Raw genomic sequence first — 23374 nt, 5'->3', positions numbered from 1 at the left:
ATATTACATATCCCTCCCTCCACATCAAACTAGGCACCTTCATCAGCCGATTCGACAGTTATACTCTAGCAAATAGAAAAGAAACTTCTGCCCAAATTATACCTTATTCCAACTGCCTTGAGAGCTGACCGTCCTGGACCATTATTGGCTTATAAATATTAAAAGTGGACAAGTAGAGAGTCATCTGCTGTAAGATACTTGTCGGCTTCAATCCTGACAGACGGCTCTGTTGTTTAATACTACAGGGGACACTGTTTCCTTTTAAATGGAAACCCACTGGCTCTTACACCTTCCCAAGGTTGATGGAGCATGATCTAAAGATGAATCCAGATCATTCCGGTAGTAGCAGTCTCTCAAATCATACAGGAGCTCATGAACTCAAAGACTGCCTAAAAAAAAAAATCATGTTTACTGATTACTGTTTGGTGTATCTTTCCCCCCTTTCCCCCGCTGTATTGTATTGTGGGAGTAACCAGTGACTTTTTTTATTGGATTTGAGGTCCACTCCATGATATGGAACCCAGATCCGACACTACTTGTCGCGCCCTCCTGCCGGCAGGAACGACGCAGACACCAGGATCCTTCTCAATCGCGCTTTATTGGGAGCGCCCTTGAAGCTGAAGCGAAAGACCCCGAATGCCCGAGAGCATGCCGTTTAAATACAGTCCGTACGTGGCGTGTCAAAGTCTCATAGGCTGTAGTTGGATGCCTCATTAGCATACCCGCAGTGGAGAGGGCCGCACCTGAGTGCTTCATTTGCATGCCCCTGTTCGGGAGGGGTGCATTGAGAGGGCTTATATCTGCGCATGCACGGGAGTGGTAACGGTTGCCGCCATTATTGGGTGCGGCCGCGCCTTACAACTACTAAAGTGGCCAAACCCCCTAAGATTAAATAGGTTATGGGCGCTGGGCGAGAAGTGGGTTCTCGCTTCTTTTGCTAAATCATCACAGTGATACGATGACCCCGAGGGACATAAATGCTGCACTCATACCTAGCGCCTTGCTCAACCCTCGTCAGAGAAGCGTCTTCTTGCACAGAGATTCACAATAGGGCAAAGTAAAGACAGTAAAGTGACCTTGGAGCACTCAGCCCTAAACAGGATGTTTCTATCACACCCTTCCCCTCAAGCCTCTGAGTTCTATGTGGAAGAGGAAGTGCAAAGAGCCTGAGGTGGTTGGTGCATGACTCCAAGGAAGCAACATCTTCCTGTCATGACAAGATTGATACACGTGTTCTCTCACAAAGACTGTTACAGCACACACAAGACTTGTACAAGAGCAAGCCAAACAAAATCCCAGCGTGGAGAAGGAGACAGGGGTAGGAAGACCCACCCCTAACCAGGAAGCTACTAACGACTGGTGACTGCGGGAAGAGGGAAGGTCAGTTCTCTGCAAGGTGGCGCCATTGAGTATGGCAACCATGTAAGGCTAGGTCACCCGCTCAGGAGTAGCTGGACTAGGAAACTGAAGCTTCGTTTGTGAATGTATGTGTCCTTTTTGTGTTATTTAAGAGAGAGAAAGAACATGAAGTTGTAAGGGAAGGAGAGGAGTTGGAAGATAGAAAAACGTTATTAAATTGTGAAATTATTTAAAAAATGAAGACATAATAAGTGAGTACTCTGGTCAAAGAATCTAATCAGGACATTTCACAGCACGAGGAGAAGCTGGAGCTACACAGAAGTGTTAATTTGTGTAATGCTGCTCAGTCCTGCGCATTGCCCAGAGGCATTTGCCACACAGCCCAACTCACTCATTCTGGCCTTCCTACAGCAAGAGAGCTTGACTCTGAAATCGAAGTTGTAATGGAGTTAAGAGCTTCACGATAGTTCAATACCATCATTTCCTTTTGCAGCTGAACAAGCCAAGGCTTAGCAAGGTTAAGTGCTTCCTTAAGACCCACAGGCGGGGAGCAAGGTAGGAAAGTCAGCTTGGGTTCAGTCCTCCGACTGTTTCATTTCACAGCGTAGGCCACCAGTCCTCCTACGTAAAATGCGACTCTAATTTCTGCCACTCTAGGTCTCTTGTTGTTATTCCTACTTTTCTTTTTAATCTCTCTCTCTCTCTTTTTTTTTTAGAATGTCAGTGAACCAGAACCCAAACCCAGACAAAAGGCTAGGACACACTTCACACTCCCACCCATAGGAGTTGGCCCCTCGTCACCACCCGCCTATGAAGTCCTACTCTGTGTTATTGCTCCACACTGTCTGCTGCGCACTGATCAGAGCTTCAACACAAGTGGAGAAAGTCGAATCGCGCCGTGTTTGTTTGCCTAATGCTGCTCAGTCCTGGGCGTTGCCCAGAGGCATTTGCCACACAGTCCAACTGGGTCGCCTGCCTCACTCGTGTGCTGAGCAGACGCCCGCTGAACCTTGCGTACCCAAGATTGCTGTCTGAGCAAACAGGGCCTGTTTTTCAGGCCTGCTGAGCCAGGAATGATATTGTAGAAAATACCTTGATACCTGAAACTATTCGCCTGCCTTCTATTTCTCTCCCTACAGTAGTGTTTGTAATGATAGTTACAAATTTAAGATGTCAATGTTTGAAGCCGAATACCAAGAGGAAGCAGAGGAAGAGGAAGACGAAAGTATTTCCTTGTTTACATACTGTGAAAACCTTTATAGAAAGAAAGATTCTTCTGCCACCTGAACCTGCTTCCCATATTTTTATATGGGGGTCTATTTGCTTATTTGGTTTTTGACTGAGCAGGGCAGGCAGGTCCCATGTCTACGTTCTTGCTTTTCCTCCTAGACAGGCTGTCATCAGGGTACACCAGTGACTTTACTTAAAACATCACTTGTTGCTATGTCTACATTCCACGGAACTGAGATGAATTCCAGAGTCAATAATATGACACCATCCGCAGAACCCCATTGGTAAGCTCGGGCTGTCTTTGACCAGAGCTGCTTCTGTGACATTCCTGAAGCTTGCATGAGGTCCTCTGTCTGAAACCTCTTGCCATTATTCCACTAGCATGCTTCTTTGGAGCCTGAAGCAGAAGGTTCACACATTATGTCATACGTTAGAGAGGCTAAGCCCCAGAGTCACAGGGCCCATTTGCTACAGAATCCATACATTCTCAAAGAAGACTGAATCTAGAAAAGCGTGTGCCAAGGCACCCGAAAAGGAAGTGTTAATTGGCTTAGTCATAATCCACCTGCTAAACCACATGAGTCTCTCTGATGTCCACTTTCCAATCCCTGACTTATGTATTATGATAAGAACCAGTTACAATAACAGAGCACAGCCATCTAATAAGATGGGAGTCCAAACTAGTTTTAGATTTTGAGGTGGGAAGGGGGTTAGCGCCATGGGTCATGAGTGGTCCATCCACATGTGGTCCCAAGGGACAAATAGGCAGTGGCTTAGGAGTAAGAAGAGACTCTGCAGAGGGTGGGACAGCTGGTGCAATGCTTTCTCAAGGGAGCCTGTGTCCTGTCTCTTGTTCTGGTTCCCACAGTTAGCCTTGTTTCTGCTGAAAACAAGAAGCAAACTGCCCAAGTTACTGTACACAGCACACCCACAGCCACAGCCACAGCCACAGGACTAGGAACAGGTTACCAGAAAGAGGAAGAAACAATCTTCTCTCTGGAAAGTGTTTTATTTTAAAAGCCACAGGCCTGGTGTCTACTGAACAAAAAGAGAAAGAGTCTTTCTTCTCAAGCAACTCTGCACCTTTCAACTCAAAGAGGCTTCTGACATCACAGTTCAGATGGACACACAGATGATTCGGCTTCCTTGCCTTCAGCCTGGCCAGTGTTTCCTGGGAAGGAAATCCTTCCTTCATCGGCTCCATAAAACTCAAGGAGACAGGCAACAGCTACCTGCAAGTCTAAGAAGCTCTAAAGGACACTCAGCCATAAAGTGCCGTTCATAAGGCATGTTGGTGTTACTCTTGCTTTCAAAGCAGATTGCAGAATCAAAGCTCAGGGACATAGTTTTCCAGACCCTGGGCCACCGACAGCCTCAATGGTTAAACTCCACATAAGGAACCAGGTGTAGAAGCACAGAGATGTCATCTCTCATAATGGAGTCTATCTTTGAGAAGAAAACATAGGTGTGGTTATTAAGAAGAAAGAAGTTGCATATTGTTTACCAGGCTCAAGTCTAATGTGTTGGGTTAAAATTTTAGAAATGGTATTGGTATTAGAATTCTCAAATCATTTATTTGATACTGGGGGTGGTGGTGGTGGTGGTAAAATCAATAATAGCTCAGAGATTTTAAAATATATATCATTTGGGACAACCTGAGATTCACAAGTTTGGGGCAGTGAGAAAAATTTAAAAATTAAAAAAAAAATTTTTCATCTTTATATATCAGTGTGTGTCTCCTTGCTCTGTAACTCTTAAGTTACCGTCTCCAGAAATGTACTTAGAAATCCATTTGTAATTTACGAATGGAAGGTATTTTTAAGAATCGCCATCTGCTTCATAAAAATACCTTAATATTTAGAAACTAAATCATCTTCAAATTATGACTAAGTGCAGAGGATTTAGTGAATAACAGGCCGGTATTAAGTAAAAGTTGAGCAATTGCTTGTTCTAACTCTCTGTCTCTCTTTAGCATGCGCTAAAGAGGCGCTAAAGTTGAAAAGCTTTGCCTGAATACTTGTTATTGTAGTACTAATATTACAGAATTGATTAGCGTCATGTGCCCACATTCTTCTGCATTCAAATAATACAAAACAAAGAAGACATGGGTCTCTACCTTTAAGGAAAGTACTATAGGACAAACCTATAATCAATGCTAAACGACGAAATCAATTACAATGTAAGAGTTATAATTAGGGTTGGTGAGGTGACTCAGTTACAGCCCAGCCGCACCTGAGTGTGAGCCCCAGAGCCCAGATAGTAGAGAGAAAACTGCTGCTCCCACAAGCTGGGGCTGGAGAGATGGCTCAGCAGTCGAAAGCACTGGCTGCTCTTCCGGAAGACGCAGATTCCGTCCCCAGCACCCACACGGCAGCTCACAATTGCCCACAACTCCAGTTCCAGGGGGTCCGGCACCGTCACACAAGCGTACATGCAGGCAAAACACCCATGCACATGAAAAAAATTAGATAAATTGTTTTTTTAGCTTAAAGAGTTATAATAAGGTTATGTTTAAGATACTACAGGTAATTTCTAGGAATTGCACCTTAGGAAGTGAAAGTGGGGTTCTGAAGCTCCCCGTGTGGCGTGAAAATGCAGACAGCAGTTCACTTAGGGTTTTCATCTGACTTCTGACTTTAGATTAGCCACACGAACTTCCCAGCCCTACTGTCTGATGAATTAGCATGCAGGATTTGTATATCCTATTGGTCAACTGATCTTTTGATTGTTGACACCCTGTCTAGTGGCACCCTTAGCTATTTTCATCTCCAGCTTTCTGTTGATTTGTGTTGTCAAATAAATAAATAAAATCTTTTTATTTTTAAACTGTTGGTGTTGTGATATTTAAAGTATCTGAGCTTCTCTTTTGAAGGTAGGCTATAGTTGGATCTTTTTTTTTTTTTAAATAGAATCTATAAAATCTACCTTTAATTAGTGTGTTTATTCCATTTATAATTAGTGTGATGGGTGACATGGTTGAATTTAAATCTACTGGTTTTTTTTTCCTTTCTTTTGTCTCATTGATTTGTTGTGTCTTTTTTCTTCTTTCCTTTAGATTATATTTTAAAATAAATTTGTTTCATTCTATTTGTTAATTATGGTTACTTTAGAGCTCTTGTTATATATGTTTATTGTACATTTTCTCAAGTGAATCATATTCATATTTATGTAAGAACTTTACAAAATTATATTTCCATTTCTCCTATTCAAGCGTTTGTACCACGATTGTCACATAGTTCCTCCTATAAATGTCATAAAGTCTATAATAGATTTTAATTATTAAAAAAAACTCTAAAATCCCATGACAAATTATTACTCTTATCTCAAGTGGGTTATTTCTTAAAGATGTCTTATTAATAGAAAAAATTTTAGATTGAAAATTTTCAGCTTTTGTATGTGGGGAAATTTTACTTATTTTGGCTTCATTTTAAAGTTGTTTTTTTTTTTTTTAACAAGGTTAAAGAATACATACGTGGATGTGAAGGGACATGCTTGTAACCCAGCAGTGGAGAGGCTAAGGCAGGAAGTTCATGTCAGGTGGGCCACGTAAGAAGACACTGTCTTGAGGAATCAAACAATCAGAGTTTTGCTTTCAGTGTATGTTGAAAGTGCGTTCCTTTTCCTCTTTCTTTCAAGACTTTAAGATATTAGTCTACTCTGTCTTAGCTTGTACTTCTTCCAAAGAGAAATGTGGCCATTCCTTCGTTTCTGTGTTTACACCGCGCGTCTTTCTCTCTGGGAGCATCTATGACTTTAACTCCGTCAGTAGACCTGCATAATTTGATTTGTACTAGATGCAGATTTAGTTTCTTCCTGTTGCGTGTGTTTGAGCTTTGCTGAGGTTTCTAAATGTGTGAGTTTAGTTTTCGTCAAATTTGGGAAAATATTGACCAATATTGCTTCAAATGGCCCTTCATATGCCTGCCGCCACTCCTTGGCGGACCGCTTTCCTTTCGCGGCTGTTTGGTGGCTTGAGTTTTTCCCACAGTCCGACTATTGTGTGCTCATGTTTAGGCACTCTCTCCTGTCTGTGCTTTAGAGTGGGCGGGCGGGGCTGCCACCAGGTGCAGCAGTCGGCTAACGCGAACAACACTCCACTGGTCTCAGCCACATTGTTATAGTCTTCACCTCTAGGCCCTCGGTTCGCTTCTTTCGTATTTCCAGCTTGCTTAGCTTTTTCTCTTGGCTTCCTGAAACCATGAAATAAAACCATAGTGACAGTTTAAGCATTCTGTCCCGGTAATTCTATCTCTTGTCAGCCTTTTTTCTTGTTAGGATGGGTTACATTTTACTGTTTCTTTCCATATTTAGTCTTTAAAAAACAAAAAACAAAAAACTGAACACCGGACACTGATAACTTTACTATGTTGAGTACTCGGTATTTTTTTTTTTTTTATCCTTGTAAATGTGCTTGAACTTTTTCTGAATAAGGCCAAGCTTCTTGTGGGCAGTTTGAGCCTCCAGCTCTTGCTTTTAAGTATCATTAAGCTCAGTAGGAGCGCCATTTAACTTAAGGTCAATTTTCGCCCCATTATTGGAGCAGCATCCTTTATAAATCTAATTTTGTGCAAATTATGAGGTTTTTCATTCAGATTTGTTTGTATTCAGTGTGAGGACCGCCCTTTTCATTCTTCGGGGTAACTCTTTCCTTGGGCCTTGGGGTTTCTTCGCATGTGCACATTTACTGAATAGTCAAGGAGATGCTTGGGCCCCGTAGCTTTAAGTACCCCTGCGTAGCTGGAGTCCTTCCAGTGTTCTGCCTTGTAGGTGCCAGGCACCGTGAATTCCCTGGACTCCAGGCTCCATCTCTTCAGCTCAGCGAGACAGTTGGAACCTGCCTGGACCCTCCCACCCTGTGCTGCGGTCTAGGACATGTTCACTTACTTATGAAGAAGTGACGGGTAAAAAGTGAACTTAGGGAGACTTTAAAACAGTGCTTGTGTTTCAGAAGACACAGAAAGAAGACTCTGGAGTTAAAAATCAGAAAACCCATTGGAGTCGTGAATGTACATATGTAATATTGCAATACTAAAGAGAAAAATCAGTTCTCTGGGTTTCATTTCAACCTCCACTTGGGGCTGAATAAAGAAAGGATCAGCTCCCACACAGTTACCTATGATGTGCTATTGGGCTAAATATACACAGAAGTTTGTTCAGGCTTGAACTGCCACTGTGATAGCCGAAAGAAATAAAAACTAAAGGAATTAAAAGAACCTCAAAGAAATGCCATTTCACAAGGATTCCAAACACAAGAAACACACGCACGCACACACACATACACACACACACACACACACACACACACACACACAAAGAATAAACATTGCAAACAATTGCTTTTTGTATTTGACCATCTCGAAAAACAAAAAACAAAACAACAACAAACCAGAGATGATGATCTGCAATGCGCAGCCTGTGGTACATTAGTCCGTGGTGTCACTGTATCCAAACACCTATCAAAAGTGGAGGTGTCACAGTATTCTCAGCTCACTGTACGTTGGGCCAACTGTGAACTCGAGCTGCTGCTGTCCAAGTCTCTGTCACATGGCGGTTTGGGCCACCATCATATATAGCCTTTGTCAACCTGACACAAACTGGACTCACTTGGTCAGTGGGACCTCTGTTTAGGGATTGCCTTCGTAAGATGGGCCTGTAGGCAAGTCTGTGGGGGTAACGACTGGGGTAAGAGGCAGTCCACTGTGGGCAGCGCCATTCCTAGGCAGATAGTCCTGGGTTGCGTAAGACAGCAAGCTAAGCAAACCACAGAGAGCAAGCCGGTAAGCAGCACCCCCTTCTGGGTCTCTGCTTTAGTTCTATATCCAGGTTCCCGGGCGGACATCCTTCCGCGATGGACTGTGCCATGCAAGTGTAAGGTTAAATAAACACTCTCCTGCCTGTGCTGCTATAGGTCATGGTGTTTACCGCAGCCACAGAAGGTAACAGGCAGTGTCTGCACATTCGTGGAGAATGGTCTTCAGGAAAGTCTTCTCACTTCTCAAACTCTCTGCTGTCAGGCTTCTGTTGCTTTACTCACGACCGGGAGAGACTTCAAAGCCATCGCGTTTTCAGGTACATGTACATTTTGCTTGCTCATCTTTCCTCGTCACACCTGCTGGCCAGGGAGTAAACTGGATGGGAAGGAAGGTATATGAAGACACAGATGGGTTGTAGTAGTTGCCCTAAGGAGGAGGTGAGAGGTCTGGAGGATGGCAGCGTGTCAACTCCAAAGGCAGGAAGATCCGCGTTCACATCCTCAGCAACCAAGTGAAAACAAACAAACAAAAATCTGGGTACAGCTTCACCTGTCTAGCACTGGGGCAAGCGTGGTGGTAGAGACGGGTGCATCCTGAGAGGGTGCTGGCCAGCCAGTCTACTCAAACCGGCGAGCCTCCAGTTCCACAAGGGACACTGTCTCAAGGCAGTCAGTGGGGAGTGAGCGAGGAGGACGCCCCATATCCTATACCCTGCTTTGTCCTCCACATACACATGTATGGGCACACACTCACCGCATACACAAAACACATTCTCTCTCTCTCAATAAGTAAATAGTATTTTTAAAAGGATATATGGGAACCCTCGAATACCCTAGTCATTTCTTCATCTCCCTGACGCAGAGAGCGGGATTCCACCCTGCATTTATGCGTGTGACCAGATACAAGGTCCCTGACGCTGGACAGATGCCACAAATAACTGTCTGGGGGAGGAGGAAGAAGAGGAGGAGGAGGAGGAGGAGGAGGAGGAGGAGGAGGAGGAGGAGGAGGCCTCATTCGGGGCTGGGTGGGGTGATGTCCAGGAACGGAGTGAGCAAGCAGGGGCAGTGGCGATCTGACTTCAAAGCCCATAGCTTGTTTCGCTAACTCTGTGGGCTGGGTGGGAATGGCAGGCTGCTCCTTGGGTTAAGTGGGCCCCGTGTCTCATCCCTATTATAAGGAAATATGTACCGCTGGGAGAATCTTACCCCCTCATAAGACATTTTTAAAAAGTGGCTGGGATGATATGGTTAGGCTAGTAGGCGCCCTGCTAGCTTCAGATGTCAGGGTAGAGCATACTTATAAAATGACAGAGATTATTTCAACACACCAGTTTGGGCAAGAAGGAGTCTCCTTTTCCGTAGCGCACCGGCTAGACCAATCCCCCATCGCCTTTTAACCTGATCTGAAGTCACACAATAAAGAAAACCCCTTTCAAAGCTTGAGACAAACCTGGGCATGCTGAAAGCACAGTTGGGCCTGTTCCAGCCTTGTTAAGGAAGTAGGAAGATGAGGGGCCCTCCTTGGCGGCCTATAGGCCTGTTTCTGTTCTGTCTCCCACTAGGCTGGAGTTCTTTAGTCTGCTATTTAAGTCTCCCATCTATACTGCCCCCAGCGGCCTATTCAGTAACTGCAACTGTATCTTAAACAGTCGCCACTGAAATGAGATATCTCGAGCTGTGTATGGAAAACAACTTCAATAGAATGTTACAGTCAGAAACACATACAGTACAGTGCCGTTGTGACACGTTTTTAAAATAAACTTTGTGTAATTATGTGTGTTGTATTTACATATCATGAATAAATGTAAAGCAATAAAGAAAACCTTTTTGTAGTGCTTTCACATTCAATGACACTTCTTAATGTTCCAAGTGTTTAATGAGGGCATTTAGAACAGACAGCCAAGAACTAAAACTACTAGCAGATATTCATGTACCAGCCTGCCATATACTCAGATGCCAGCATTTGCCTTATTTTCTTTTATTCACAGTCAGAAAGTACTAGTATAGATACAACGTCCCTATCCCAGAGGTATTCACTCCCCAAGGCCAGCAAGCTTCTTTTCATGACTGTACATTTGAACTTTTATTATATCATATCATCGTCTCAATAAATGACATAGACTATTGCTTTATGTATTTGTGTAACAATTGGGAATTGTATCGTAAATGTCCCCCCAAAAACTGGCTGTTCTTGGTATGTTTTGAGACAGCATGGAATTGAGAGTATGTCCACCTGTTATGAGGCATGAAAAGGTTCTCCAAAGCTGTCTCACTAGTTAATAGCTCCACTGTTGTGGTATGAGCCCCGTTTTCCTATAAAATTACCCATATGCTTTAACATGATATCACTTCATTAGTTACGTGTTACTCGATGTTTTGGGGGTGCATTTAAAGACATTAAAACACGAACAACTAATTTTGCTGCACAAATATATTTCTATGTATTTGCTGCACAAATATATTTCTATATATATGATCAGTTTTGATTCACTACTCAGAGAGTTAGGCTTTTGGGAAATAAATTTTTTTTTATGAGACAAGAACATTAATAAAATTAACAACTCCTGAGTTTTGAGGAAAATGATAGAAGATGATCTGATAGGAAGCTAATGAGTACAGACTTCTTTATCTAATCTCTCTCTCTCTCTCTCTCTCTCTCTCTCTCTCTCTCTCTCTCTCTCTCTCCTGTTGTAATCACTTAGAGCTAGGCAATACATTGTATCCCAATCATAGAATTTGAAAATACGAAAAATATCTGGAGCCAAAAATATTTGGCACATACCTGTAATCCCCACAATTTACAAGGCAGAGGCAAGGGGAGCTCAAATTCAAGCCCAGCCCCAGCTACTTAGCAAGTTCCAGCTCACAGTGAGACCTACTCTCAAATTAACAAACAAACAAACAAACAAACAAACAAGACAGACATGCTGGCACTCTGGGGTACAGGACAGGTCAAATGTCCTAGGCTGCTGGCATCCAAGCACCCCTGTTGGCAGCTGACTGTTGGTGGTACCACCTCCTGAAAATGCCAGAAGGAATTCAGTTCACTTCAGGAAATTCTATGATGGGAGTCACCTGCGTCTCCCAAAGGGAATCGCAGTCTCATAGCTCAGAACCAAAGTTAGAGGCAATTCCTAGGTGTGCTCTGGAGCATGGATTCAACTGTGTGTGATTTCTCAAGTCTCTCCAAGTATGATGACCACATCTCGAGAGTCAGGGCTGAGTTTGTAGAAGAATATTTGGACTGGGTAAATATCCCTTACCCTCCTGAGGATGACACCGTTGTCAGAGCTCCTGGAAGGTAAACAGAAACACTTGCTGTTTCCTTACCTATGTGTTTCCCACAAATTGAAAATAAACCCGAAACACAGACCATAAAGAACATTTATAACCCATCAGCTTATTAATGTGCAATATTGGGGGGAAACGGCACTGATAAGTTTCAAGTTTCTCCTCAGTATGACTTTGGCGGCCTCAGAGACCCAGAGCCCTGAACAGCTTCGCTGCATTCAAGGGTTTCCTCTAGATCGGAATAGAGCTGGAGAAGGGAGTGAGTCTGCCTGGAGTGATCAATGACAGCGATGGAGCGACAGCTTCCCCATGCTGTCCATCATCCTCTCAGCATCAGTCCTGTGGTCTTCCTGGCACTCCCCAGCTGCTTTGTTTTTGCTGCGGCTCGTTTCTAAGATGACTGTAAACTACATACTTACAGTGCACACGGCACAAAGCAAGCGCCTCCATTCAAAAACGGAAGGATGAAGGCATAGAAAGAAAATATTAAAGTGAACAAATGCTGAAACCCTGAAACCCTGAAGACCAAACACCAAACCTTGAGTATCCAGTGCTTGTAGTGGTGGTAGCTGCTGCTGCTCCGGCTTGGTTACCCTTCCCCCACCCCTGTGCCCTCCCCCCCTAAAGCAACACAGGCTTTCTCTTGAGCCAGCTGCACTCTGTGCTGTGACAGTAATGCCCTGCTCAGCCCTTTAGGCACACAGAGGCCACTGTAAGCTGTGATAAAATGGGTCCAGGCTACATCTGAAGGTTGACTGCAGTGTAGGCGTCATCTTCACAGTTTCACGCTTCCAAACAGAGACTCTCACCTACTACAATTACCTGGCCTCAGTTTTTTCTTTCTTTCTTTTTTTTTTTTTTCTTTTTTGTAATCTTGGTGCAAGAGTCTGGGGACCACACTCATCACAAAAAGATTTTGCTTCCCCCCCGCCTTTCTACTCTCTGATGAGCATAGGCTTTCCAAACAAACTAAGGCTCACACTTATGGAACATTCCAAATGCCATAAACAGTCTCTTGGCAAATCTTTAGCCATGAGCCACTGTAAATTTTTGTTGCTGTTGTTTTTGTTCTTTTTTTTTGGGGGGGGGGGACAAGGTTTCTCTGTGTAGCCTTGGCTGCCCTAGACTCACTTTTCAGACCAGGCTGGCCTCGAGCTCACAGCGATTCACCTGCCTCTGCCTTTGGAGTGCTGGGATTAAAGGCATGCCGACAAGAGGGCACAGAGCCATTTGGCCTGAACTGAAAAACTCATGCTGAAGATGGTAGAGCAGAAAAATAAAAGAAGCCTGCTTCCATAACACTAAGGAACAGGAGCCAGCAACCTTTTTTGATGAAAGGACTATGTTTTGTGGACTGACTGGTCTTTGCTACAACTAGTCGATTCTGCCTTTTAGTGTGATGACCGTCACAGAGAATACGCAATCAGTGAGTTCTGGTATGTTTCAGCTCACATCCCACTGGGGTTTTATAGATAGGAAATAGGAATTTTTTTTGAGACAGAGTCCCCATGTGTCATGTGTCTCAGGTTGGCCTCCAACTTGCTTGGTTGCCAAGCTGCTTCTAATACCTTAACTTCTAATGCTTTGGCCTCTGCTTCATGAATGCAGCACATATGCCCCATGCATGCACCACACATGCACCATGCATGCACCACACATGCACCACCACCTTCCATTTACGCTATGCTGAGGGGTGAACCCAGGGCTTTGTACATGCGTGGTGAGCTCTCTACCAACTTAGCCACATCCGAACCCTGAAATGTGAATTTCTAATGACCTTCCTATGTCCCCCCCAAATTATACCACTTTTGCTTCACTGCTTTATTTCACTCTTTGCTGTAAGAGGGAGTGAACCCAGGGCCTTGAGCGTGCTAGGCAAGCACTCTACAACTCAGCCAGTTTTCACTGCTCTCTTTTCAACTGTTTAGAAATGATGGGCAATCCTTAGTTCTAAGGCTGTACCAAAGTAGACGGGTGACTGACTTTAGTTTGCTGTATGTTGGTTAGCCCAGTTGAGCACTATCCTGTCTCTGACAGCTTCGCCCTGGGCCTCATTTACAGGGAATAGCCATTTCTGTGTTGGTCTGGGTTAAGCTTGTGGTGACTCTGCAAAACTGGACATATTGATGCAACAGCTTTTGGGGACGCTCCGCCCATAAGCAATCCAGACCAACCCTGTCTGGGCTTTGGATAGTTCTCTGCCTTCAGTGGTTTTCTCCCTAAGCCTCAAAGCTGCACCTGTCATTGAGGATCTTTCTCGCACTACTAGAAGCTGGAAACAGAGAGTTTACTCACAAATGTTCATTGCAGTGGTCAGTGGTGCGGCTCAAGGCTCCTGGATTCTGCCCTACCATCAACACTGCATCCTCACCCAGACTTTTCTAGGATAGCCTGGTGTTGCTCCTGCCCTGTGTCATGGAGACCTTGCAGCTTTGGATCTACAGGACCGGCCCCTTCACACACTCCAGCAGTTCATAGATGGGGTGAGCTGACTCAGAGCCCTGGATCTGGGCCTGAGTGGTGATATCGCCTTACATGTGCACATGCATCTGTACACACAGAAACAGACAGACAGACAGACAGACAGACACACATACACCAAATAACTATACAAAAGGGTTACTTTGGATCTATACAGAATATCAGCACTTTCATAGTATCTAATATACAATAAAGACTGCTTATTCAGTCTTTATTGTTTACATTAATGCAACAGGACACCACTGGTCATTTCCATTACCCCGGTCCTTTGTAATAACAGAATAAACACTCTCTGGCTCTTAAAGAACCTGAGGACAGTCAGCTAATGTCTTCTACCTTGTGGATGGCACTTGACTATGAAGTAGCACTGTCAAAAGTGTCACTGTTAAGAGACACACCTTACCCTAAAATCAGCAATGAATCCGGCACATCTGTGCTGTGCAGTGAGGCATGGGCGGGCTGCAGTCCCAGCTCTGCTCTTGTTTGTTTGATAAAGACCCAGTATTGATTTACTCAGTGGGGGCTGCCAATACTTACCCTAAGGTAAACAGAACTGTGCATACAGAACGCTGGCCACCGCTCATTAAGAACCTAAAGTCCCAGGCACAAAGCTGGCTTTGCCCATTGGATGATGGCGTGGAAGAGCAGAGCAAAGATTCCAGATGACAATTACAGCCACGGTGCCAAGTCCTCAAACATAACCTTTTGCAAGACACTCACCTGGGTGTTTCCTTGGCTGTGAAACTCAACCATTCTTGAGTCAGTTTGCTAGAAAGCCACCACGGCCCAGCAGAAGAACACCAGGGAAATTTGTTCTGCTGTGCTCTCACACGCCTGATTCAAGCTAGCCTCCCTCTGATGGACGCATAGGGGTTGGGATGGCTGCCTGCCAAGGTCTGGCGGCTCCCTGGCAGCTCCAGCCTGGGCAGGCAAGGTATCACAGCTTAAAGGAAAAACAGGCCTCCTCTGTGAAGGCTATGAAAGTCTCACCAAAGAGCCTTTCTGCTGCCTGAGGAGGAAAGAAAAGGTAAAAGCAAAACCCAGTCAGTGGGACATAGTAAACACGCACAGTCTGTCCAACTCACCAACCCAGTTTGGCCAATTTAAAATTCCCCTTATGTAAATACCTAATAAATGACCAATAGGAGGATTTGTGTTTCCGTGAGCTACAGAGCTCTTATTTAGGGGCAGATTATTTTTTTAATTCAAACTTTTATTTTTATTTTTTCCTCCACATTCAGCAATTACTATCTGTGGCTGAATGTCTGTGGCCACATGCTCAGCTTCCTGTTTGTAAACGCTCCCTGTTTGCCGTGAGTCAGCAGTTTGTATTCCCACACAGAAGTGCAGCAAGCTGTGTCAAGGCCCAGGAGGTCCATGGGGGCTTTGTGAATGGCCTAAGAATGCTGGGCCTTCCAGTTGAAAGGACCCAACTTTCACACCAAGTAAATACACAGAGCTAAAATTAGTCAGTGAGTGGGGTTGGCAGTTTCTCACCTAGTTAAAGGCTGGACCACAGCCAGAAATGAACAAAGCCAGCCACTGTTTGATTCAGGTGTCAAAGACAGCTTTTAGTAAGGAGCAACTACTGCAATAGGAAAAAGGTATCTGTATAGAAATGTTCTGAGGGTTTCCTTCCTGGCTTGAGAGGAGACCAAGCAGTGTCTACCATCTTCTGTAGTCCCAATGATGAAGCAAAGTTCAGTTTCACCTAAGTGTCTGCTAAGGAACCAACGATTTACAGAGTGTGGGTGCCGGGTTACGATAAGAGTGTGGGTGCCCTCCCCCCCCCTTAAAAAGCAGTCACCTTGGAATGACTTCACTTCGCATGAGTGATGGTTTTGAAGAGACAGACATCCCTAACTTCTCAGCTGTGGCAGCTCAGGCCTTCAAGCATGCACTTGCTCCTGCGACAAGGCACAATGGGCACCCACTTTTAGATTTCTATGAGGAGTCCCCCAGTGCCGTAGTCTGCTGCCCAAATCCGCCACTACCTTACCTAGGTTCAGAGGGAGGAGAGTTAGTCACCATTTCCTCACAAGGGAGGAGGAAGGGCATGCTGTAGAAGACCTTGTGACACTGGCGACGTCACTGTGGTCTATGTTAGTCACTTGTGCATCACTGTGTCCCAAACCCGGCTGAAACAATTTCAGGGGGGAAAGACTAATTCTTTTCCTCTCAGTTTCACGGAACAGTCTGTCACAGTGGAGAAGGCAAGGTGGAGAGGCTCTTCTCGTCTTTGGTGGCCGGAGCATGGAGTAGCCGCTTGTTTGCACGGTAGCTGATCAGAAGGCAGAGAGAGCTAGAGACCGGGACAAGGCCTAGGCTACAGCCTCAAAGATCTACCTCTACTGACCCAGGTGAGCCAGCCTGGCTCCACCTCCGAATGGCTTTATAAGCTGGGAAGGGGGAGGGTGCTAAACACTCAAGCATCGGCCTGTGGGGACGTTCGAGATTTGAACAGTAACGTAGTTGGTCACTCTGGAAAACATAGCCAGTCGCTCCCCAGACTCTCAAGAAGAGAAGCATAAAGCACAGAATAATACACTGGAAGCAGTCACATGAAAGTTAGAGCGACGCGTTTGGGTAGTAGCTGCTGCGTTTAGCCCTATGTTAGCTGCTAACCCATGGACAGCATAGTTTAAGGACCTGCCCCTGGAGCTGGAAATAGATTTTAAATTTATTAAACTCTACACTGTAAGAGGCAGGCAGCTGAGAATGAATGGCCTGTCTCTCTATCCTTCTTTGTCCTCGGCCTCTCTTCCTCGAATGCAATTTGTCTCTTACCATTTTGTAAAATGTATGGCAAAAAAGAAAACAAAATATGGCCTACCTGTGTTAGCTGTGGGGGAAAAAAAAAAGGACCCGAGACAATCAACTTAAAAGGAGGAGGCATTACTTTTGGCCTGCGGTTACAAGGGCCGATGTGTCATCTTTACACACTGTTGTTCAGGGCTATAATAGAGCAAGCAACGGAGGAGCCGCTCTTTGTGTGACAGCTAGGAAGCCGAGAAGTGACAGAAATAGACTGAGGTTTTTATATCTGTTAGGCACTCTGCTTCAGTCTACCTACCTGTGATGTCATTGCTTACCTATCATGGGGGGGGGGCGGTGAGGGGATGCAGGGGGCGTGGCCCTGCCCAGGGCTATGTAAAAGGACAAACCCTCCACCTGGCCTCTCTCTACTCCCCCTTACTCAATCTCTCTCTCTACCTCCCTCTCTCTTCTTCTCACTCTTCCTCTGTCTCTGTCAGTCTCTCTCTCTCTCTCTCTCTCTCTCTCTCTCTCTCTCTCTGGGGTACCCCTCCCCCCTTTCCTTCTCACTCCATGCCGACTTAATAAACTCCTCTACGACGTAATATCTGACATCTGGTACCTTATTATCTTATTATCTGTTATCATTCTCTTATATTAATCATAAAAGTATCTCCTCCGAGGACACACACTCAGTGAGCTGACTTCCTTCTATTAGGCCCCACCTAGTCAAGGCTCCACTCAGTAGCACCACGGGCTGAAGACACGTGGGCCTCTGAAGGGACCTTCAACATCATAGCACTGCCTGAGGAGCTGAGGGAAGGAGAGACCTTCACAGCTGCTCTTTTTTTCTTTCTTTCTTTCTTTCTTTTTTTTTTTTTGAGGGGTTCAATACGTATTTCCAGTGATTCTATAGGGTAAGTGAAAGTCCTTACGAGTGTTTTAGGGAAAGCCACAATAAGGCAGCTTACCTAATGAAGTATAGTATGGCATTACGCATGGAGTCCACAGAGCCTTTCAACAACTCAAAACAGTTTGACCCAAACTGATTGAAATAGAGAGTGTGTCAAAGAATCTATGGGTCTTGTGCTGTTAGCTTAATAAAAGGTATTACTATACTTCATAGAAATAGGGAGAAGGAATGCATATACACATATGTAAACATACATATACATGCATACACAATCCACTGTATAGTACATACATTCACAGTTGGGTTAATAGGATAATAATAATAAAATTAAGATCAAAGAATACCCTTTCACAGAAGCTTCACTTCCTTCCTTACACAATTATTCTGCCTCTCATTAGTTCCTTCCATCCTGCCCTTTCCGGGTGATGCCACAGGCTGTACTGTGCCCCGGGGCCACCTCAGATCACCTCACTTTGGATGATGTCCTCTGGTGTAACAAGAGGCTTAGACTGAGGCAGGTTTGAACACTGAGTCCCCTTTGCAGCGGAGCACCAGGAAAAGGCAAGCACTGGAGCATTGCTTTTTGCAGGCCACTGAGCCACCCTTACTGCTAAAGGTCCCAGGCAGAGGTCCTCATTGGGCAAAACCTTTACTCCAGCCATCTACCAGAACTGCCTCTGTTCACTGCCAAGGCAGGTGACCTGTGAGTCACTGAATCCTCTGCAGCATGACCCCTCCTGCGGAGATTACAGGCAGCGTCTCAGTCACAGAATGAGCCTGGCCTATGAGATTAAAGGGACCACACAGGGCAGGTAGCAGCTTCCAGCTTTTTTGATGCTGTTCTTCATCATCCATATTAAATTCCTTCCAAAAAAGGGGGAGGGGGAGGGGTCTCCTCTCCGCTTCTGAGTAGCCTTATGCAGCTTTATGATGTGCCCTAACCTCCAGGCCTGCTTTGCAGCCCCAGTGAGAGAGAACAGGTAGGTTCGTCAAGACGATCTCTGTGCTTTCTTCCCTGTCCCCTTTGTATGAGGACAAGGACAACCTGAGAAAGGCGAATGTTGTTTGATATTAAAGACACTAGGTCAGGGTCAAGAGTAGGGGAAGAAATATGTTGAGCACAGAACCGTCACTCAAGTTGACCCACAAAACTAATGGCCTGTGACATAGACCAGGTGGATGGGTGAAGTCAGGAAGGGGTGTTGTCACCCTGCAGCTACCGGAGATGAGGTCAGAATCCAGGAAGGAGTGTTACTATTTATTAACTAGTTGTTAGACAATCACTTTCTATAGACTTTGACACAATGGTGAGTGCCAACTAAATTTTGTCTTTGTTAACCATGGCTTCTTTTTTTTTTTCAGTCCTCACAATGGAATACCATTGTCACAATAAGAAAATTATTATCGTTACTGGCAGTTTATAGATGGCATTAATAAGTCATTTGGCCTGTCCATGGTGATACAGCTGAGGTGTGGTAGAGTTGAAAATCCCCAAGTGTGTGTGTGACACACACACACACACACACACATTAGGTTTTACCTTATGTGGTAGCCAAGGGCAAGTCAATCCAAGTCTGGACTGACAGACAGTAAGGTAATCCTCAGCACTCTGTGGTCACTGCAACCCAGCCTTCTGAGCTTCTTACAAATTTTCTCACTACAGTCTGTTTTTGTTTATTTTTTCAACACAGGGGTTCTCTGTGTAGCTTTGGTTGTCCTAGACTAGCTTTTTAGACTACGCTGGCCTCGAACTCACAGCGATCCTGCTGCCTCTGCCTCCTAAGTGCTGGGATTACAGGCATATACCACTACACGCAGCTCTTCTCACTATAGTCTGAACTTTCATTTTTTGACAAAAGATTTACTTTCTCTGGATATCAATTTCATTGTATTTCACTTGCTCAAGAAAGTAATTTTTACACCTAGTCAAGCAATAATGACCCAAAGTATCAGGCAAGGTGGCACAGGTCTATAGTCCAGGCATTTAAGAGACTGAGGCAGGAAGATTATAAAATCATCCTAGGCTACATAGCGGGATCCTGTATCAAAAATAAAAAACAAAACAAAAATGGCCCAAGTAAGATTAGAGCCAAATATTGGAACTGTATAAAGACATAGGACAAGGCAGGCTGAACTATGGGATGGCAGAGGCCACTTCTGAATCTAATTACTGGTAAGTAGAAAAAGCCCCTTGAGTGGACTGGGGCTGGTCCAGTTCTTTTGTGTGATGCAGGCTTCCTCAGGACACTGCCTTGCTCTATCATAAAACTGTGAACAATGGGAAAATAAGAGTAATTCACTGGGAGGGGGGGGTGTTCTAATCTGATCCGAGACGTCCTTTGGGGGCTTTGGATTTTGCTCTCTGCTTGGACCACTCTCCACCCTCTCCTTCATTTGCTCACTGAACAATTCTGCATCAAAAGCTACCCTCCCAAGCAAAGCAAAGGTCAAACCACAACGGACCTGAAGCAATCTGGATAGCCACGTGACAAGCTCTTTGTTAGTAGGGTGATTTATCCCTCTAGAATGAGATGCACTCAGTGTCACATCAGTTTCCATTAAAGCGTTAACATGTTTCTTAAAAGGATGCAGCTTTCCAGCAGGACATCCGAAACTGGCTGCGGGATGGAAGTGTGTCACATGCAGTCCATCTGCTTCAGATTATGTTCTCCAAGGAGACAAATATCCAGCCCTCTGACTCCAAAAATATGTGTTGGTATTAGCCAAAAATACATTTGTTATTGGATTTATAAAAATGCAGGCCATGTGAAATATGTGGGGAGCATGCACTCTCATGAAAAAAATACTGACCAAAAGGAAAAAGAAAAAAAGGAAAAGAAAGAAGGAAAGAAGATATATCATGAGCCTCTATTTTTGAAATTGCATGACATTTAACACATGTAAAACTACATTTGAAAATTGTAGCTAGAGGCCATCTTGACAGAGTGACCATCAGGACAGGGACCCAAGCAGCAGCGTAGGCATCTCGGTTTCCTCTCCCAACACAAGTTGGCTTTTCCAGAGTCCTGTAGAGGAAGTGGCCAGGAGAAGCAGAGAGTGGAGGAAAAAGAAGATAACTTCTGGGAGAGCCTCGAAGGCAAAGAGAGGACAGAGGTGGAGCTCCAACTTCTTCACGACAAGACTGAAAGGGCAAGCCTACACTGACTGAGGACACAACACGACCGCTAGAGCCAAGACAAGCAGCGGCTGCTATGTGCAGGGCCAGACAAGGATCTGGTCACTGGTGACCACACACCTTCCCACAGCACGTGGCCCAGAGGATGTGCTCACTAGGCAGCAGCCAGCTCTCAGGTAACCCGGGTTCTCTCTTCACTCGTTGGCTTCTCTGTATCACAGGCAAAGGTGGACTGGGCATCTTGTCAGACCTCAGTTTACCAGCTTGGGAAAACAGTGTTCTTCTTAGGGCTGCTGAGAAGGTAAGACGGGTTGAGAGGGACTCTGAGTTCATTTCTTTAGTTAGGTTGAGAGTCCCACAACCTCAATGAGCCCAGGGAGGTGCCTAAAAGTAGAAAAGCCTAAATTGGCCAGGTGGTGCTGGTGCACGCCTTTAATCCCAACTCTTAGGAGGCAGAGGCAGGTGGATCTCTGTGAGTTCCAGGATAGCCTGGTCTACAGAGCAAGTTCCTGCATAGCCAAGGCTACACAGAGAAACCTTGTCTCAAAATACCAAAAAAAGGAAAGAGGAGGAATAGGAGGAGGAATAGGAAGAGGAGGAAGAGGAGGAGGAGGAAGAGGAGGAGGAAGAGGAGGAGGAGAAGGAAGAAGAAGAAGAAGAAGAAGAAGAAGAAGAAGAAAGAAGAAGAAGAAGAAGAAGAAGAAGAAGAAGAAGAAGAAGAAGAAGAAGAAGAAGAAGAAGAAGAAGAAGAAAAGCCTAAATGGAGTAAACACTGCTAACTCTTTCTCTTTTGTAACCACCCAGGACATGGCTGTTCCACAATCTGTTAGACAGAACCCAGAAGTAATATGGCAAATTTAGCACCTGAATACTAACCCGACATGGCTGGAAAGTCTGAGTGAAAGAGACACATTTTCTGTATTTCTGATAGTTTTATCCCTTTGGCTGCAATACTACAGGTTTTCATAAAGACATGATTAGAGAACTCTCAAAAAGAAGAACGCAAAGGGTGGCTAATTGACAACCCTAGCCCCGTCTGCAACCCCAGCTCTCCCTCACCATGCAATGCAAACAGAACAGCTCTTTCACCTAAGGCGCAATAGCAGCTCAGCTTGTAGGATGCATTTCCCAAAGCACATGTGTATTTTTTTACCTCTCAGTTGAATAATTAGAGTGTTTTAACAAGCAGAAGTCCAGACTTAAAGCTGCTTTCCAAAGGAGGGTACAAAGGAGTCTCCCCTACACCTCTCAGTGCAGGGGACCTAAGGACCAAGACAGCTAGCCCCAAACGGTGGCAATCTCACACCCACCATCACACGAAGCACCTGAGATATTTCTTTTTAAAAACTGAGAGCATTTACTTCAGTTGATCTCAGGTTTGGATTTGAAATCTACACAAATGTCTCTGTAGCAGAGAAGCAGAGAGTGGAGAGACATGAAACCAAGTCTCCCTGTTCCGAGGAAAAGACTGGGTAAAGTGTCTCACCACGAATACACACACACACATACACACACGTATACACATACACATACACATACACATATAGACACACACATACACACACACATATGCACACACATATAGACACACACACACACATACACATACACACACACATACACACACATACACACACATACACACACATACACACACACACATACGCACACACATATAGACACACACACACACACACACACACATACACATACACACACACACATTTGGCCTTCCCGTGTTTTTCTATAAATGCTAGGTCAGCTATATACAGGGTAGGAAGGAACTGGGTTCTTCCTGGCTCGGTCAAATGGTAAACACATGCATTTTCTTTACCACTTTCTGTTTCTGATCACTTTTGAAATACAGAGAAACTGAGGCAGTAGATTTTTGGGCCTGAGTGGCCAGTAATGCCACTCTGCTACCATTAATAAATAAAGCACAATTCAGTCAAATGTTTTTGCAGCACTTGGGGAGATCACGTGTATCCAAAAAGCTTGGGGCACTTACTAGAGCATCTGATCTCTTGGAATAGGGGCTGAAGAGATGGCTCAGTGGGTCATGAGTGCCAAATACTCTTCTCAAAAGACTGGAGTTGGTTCCTACCACCCATGTCGGCAGTTGACAATTGCCTGTAACTCTTGCTCCATGGCATCTGACAACTTCTTCTAGCCTCCTTGACCAGCTGCACACATGTGCACACACATGTACATACACACACACACACACACACATATAAATGACATAAATCTTTTTTAAAAACCCTCAGAATGGAAGGTTCAAGAATTTAAATTTGTACATACACATTAACATTTTATATCCACATTTTCACATGTTGTACCCTCCACACATGCACACTAAATACAGAGTGATGATCTCTTTCTTTCAGTCTGAGAATTGGTGTTACCACGCAGTATGCAAGTTTGCCCGATGAAAAGCTTTACAGGCGGCACAGCAGAA

General features: G+C 44.7%; 1 protein-coding gene across 3 annotated transcripts in view; it reads right to left on the bottom strand.

Moving 5' to 3' along the window:
• Positions 1 to 7917: 7917 nt before the first annotated feature.
• Positions 7918 to 23374, bottom strand: part of LOC311608128 (chondroitin sulfate proteoglycan 4-like) — a 97602-nt gene continuing 82145 nt past the window's right edge. The window contains exons 14-15 of one of the 3 annotated variants that reach the window (XR_014782846.1): positions 14834 to 15122; positions 14165 to 14181 (exon numbers count right to left, since the gene is read on the bottom strand). The gene's annotated coding sequence lies outside the window, so the exon portion shown is untranslated. Of the gene's footprint in view, positions 8718 to 10134; positions 11636 to 14164; positions 14182 to 14833; positions 15123 to 23374 lie in introns of those variants that run through there. The other 2 variants (XR_014782844.1, XR_014782845.1) reach the window with 2 other exon arrangements.

The sequence above is a fragment of the Acomys minous genome, assembly GCF_964271855.1.
Source record: "Acomys minous genome assembly, chromosome: 11".
Taxonomy (NCBI): Eukaryota; Metazoa; Chordata; class Mammalia; order Rodentia; family Muridae; genus Acomys; species Acomys minous.
The sequence above is the reverse complement of the archived record's forward strand: the minus strand, read 5'-3'. Positions and strand labels throughout refer to the sequence as shown.